Raw genomic sequence first — 2,699 nt, forward strand, 5'->3', positions numbered from 1 at the left:
CCAGCTGAAATCTTAAAGATGTTGAGAGTATGGGGTTCTTAGTAAAAAGGCTATAAGGTCCCATTTGCAGATTTATGTTATTTTAAATAGGGAAAGCTATTATGAGTTACAAGTGCAAAACTATGTTGAGGAATGGGGGTGGTATAATTGGTTTCTCTCTATAAATATAATTTACTGTGACTGGTGTCGCCCAACTACTTTGAATTGGTTTCAGCACTCACTTTAATGCATTTTTGTTTCCTTGTGAAAGTCATGTATTTTGTCTTGAAAGTTACACAACTATTTCTTTTTAACAGATCCCCCACATGGAACATATCTCCATTAACACAAACTCTTACCAAGCGTTGTGAATCTTTCAAAAATCACTTAAAAAGCAATACAAATAGGACTGTGGGATATTCTGAATGGCATACAACCAAATAGTAATACTCCGTGGTATTTAATGGTACATAATGTGGAATTGTATAGCAATGTGAGAAACATTTGTAAGAACCACTGGTCACACATGTAACTTGGTGTGTTTGCTTTAGAAAAAAAGATGCAATTCAAGGATACAATCTAATTAACGACGAATGGAGTAAAGCACTGCAACAATGCAGCTGCCTCGTCTAGATGACTGGACAATGTGGAACTGTTTCAATACTGTTTGCTTCCTTTCTTGTTATTTCATTATCTGCTTGAGTTTGCAAAAAGCTAAACTTTACTTGACTCCTGTTTTTACAGACATGTTTAGTAGAAATAAGTCAAAGGTAATGCTGTAGAAATATATTTCAAATGTATTACAAAATATACACCTTAACTCTCTCTCACATACACAATTGTAACCAAAAACACACACACACACAGAAATTAGCGACAGATATATATAAAATAAATATATATTGTGCAGCGTATGCCACTCGCTGCTGGTCGTATGCAGAAGGTTGTACCACAGGGCTCTGCTGGTGGTGGCCTGCCGGTCGCTCAGTGTTTGTCCAGTTTCAGTCCTCAGCCCCACCAAATACTCCGCCAGGTTGTCCACTCGGTCCATCCCTGGGACGCTGCACTCATTCCTGGTATCCTGGTAAATATAAGAGTACAGCAAAATCAAAAACACACAATATCACAGACAGAAAAACGACACATCTGTCAGAGCGTAACTTGTCACAACATCAGATTGTTGCATTTTAGGATGAGAAAAATAAGCTCATCATGATAGAAAGCTAAGACTCACCAGAGAAAAGGTGGCTGAAAAGAGGGGACGAGCTTCTTCCAAGCACCTTGACACTGTAGATGCTGACGCAGTGAACAAGGTCCCTGAGTGGCTGAGCGCTGAGGGGGGCCTGACTGACAGGGATGCAGCTTCGCAGTCCTGGTTCCATCAGGCTGTGGCCTCCAGATAGTCACCATGTCATCAACAGCTGGAGGTTAATCTGTTTGGTCATCTGAAAGACATTCATTGTGTCACTATTTCCTGGATAATAGTGACAATCATCATCATCATCATGCATTAGATCATAACGCATTATTATTGCGTTACTGTGAGTAGAATGATGTGATGAAACGTTATGATGATGCATTGTTCTTTGAGGAAAACCAGTCGAAAGTCAACTTGACTTTAATCGCATGCTAAAAAAAGAGGATTATAATTATGGGTCGCTCTATGAGTACAGCCAAATGTGTATCTAACTGACCATCTGGCGACTAAATAAACGACAGCGAGTTTATGTGAATGTACACAGACTGTGACAGTAATTCACAGCGACTCTCTGCACCGACGTGCACCAACACAGTAACGTTGTGCAACGACAGTTAGGCTGATATAGCGTTCGTCATGTAGCATCACAGAGTACAGAAGCTAGCTAACTAGCTCGTCGACAAAATAAAATAAGCATAAAATGAAACAAGTTAACCAGCAGCAGCTCACCTCTTTATGTCGGCGGATGAAATGTGAAAGTAGCAGAAGTCGACTGGCGGACTTGAAGAGGCTTCAGACGGAAAAACTCCTGCCGGCTCCCGTCGCTGGGTCTGTTTTCTTACCGGAGCTTTGCGGGGATCCGCGATTGGCCGGTGGGAAGATGGAATTGAGGCGCCGCAAGATTATAGGCTTATTCTACATAAACCACAAAAGTATGAAGACGCTATGTACAAAACCGTTTTAATCCAAAGAACATTTTCTTATATTCTCTGGTATTCATGTCATATACAGATGCAACGATGATTGCTGGGTAATTTGTTGTTGTCCAATCTTAAGTCTCTATTTGATCACGTGACAAGACTCCGGCTCGGTGAAACGCAAAAGTTGGCCAAGCTAGCAGTCATGCCGTTTAAACACAAAAGTGGTGGTTGCTATACTCCCCTGTAGTTCTCTTTCTTTTGCTCATCAGCCTCAGAGACCAACTGGTCAGAACACACAAAAGCACGCACGGACACGCACGCAGGCACGCGCACGCACGGACACGCACGCACACGCACGCACGCACGCATCAAAGCAGAACAGCAAGATCAAAGCAGCACAGCAAGATCAAAGCCAAGTGTGGTTTTGAACTGCATGAATACCTGACTGTACACCAGTCAATTCATATTTGAATAGAACAGAAAACTAGTCTCAAACAATCAAGTACAAAGTGCTAAATAGAAATGCAGTCAACTACAGACATGTACAGTCCACAACAGACAATTATAGTCCACAACAGTCAAGTACAGACTACAACAGGCAG

The 2,699-nt window shown here is 41.6% G+C and overlaps 1 long non-coding RNA gene across 1 annotated transcript; it reads right to left on the reverse strand.

Annotated features, from left to right (window-relative positions):
- Positions 1-306: 306 nt before the first annotated feature.
- Positions 307-1,982, reverse strand: LOC121622338. The gene is made up of 3 exons (XR_006007684.1): positions 1,907-1,982; positions 1,214-1,424; positions 307-1,060 (listed from the first exon to the last, which is right to left on the reverse strand). It is a non-coding gene; the product is annotated as an uncharacterized LOC121622338 (long non-coding RNA).
- Between the last annotated feature and the right edge of the window lie 717 nt (positions 1,983-2,699).

This window comes from Chelmon rostratus, chromosome 18, assembly GCF_017976325.1.
Source record: "Chelmon rostratus isolate fCheRos1 chromosome 18, fCheRos1.pri, whole genome shotgun sequence".
Lineage (NCBI taxonomy): Eukaryota > Metazoa > Chordata > Actinopteri > Chaetodontiformes > Chaetodontidae > Chelmon > Chelmon rostratus.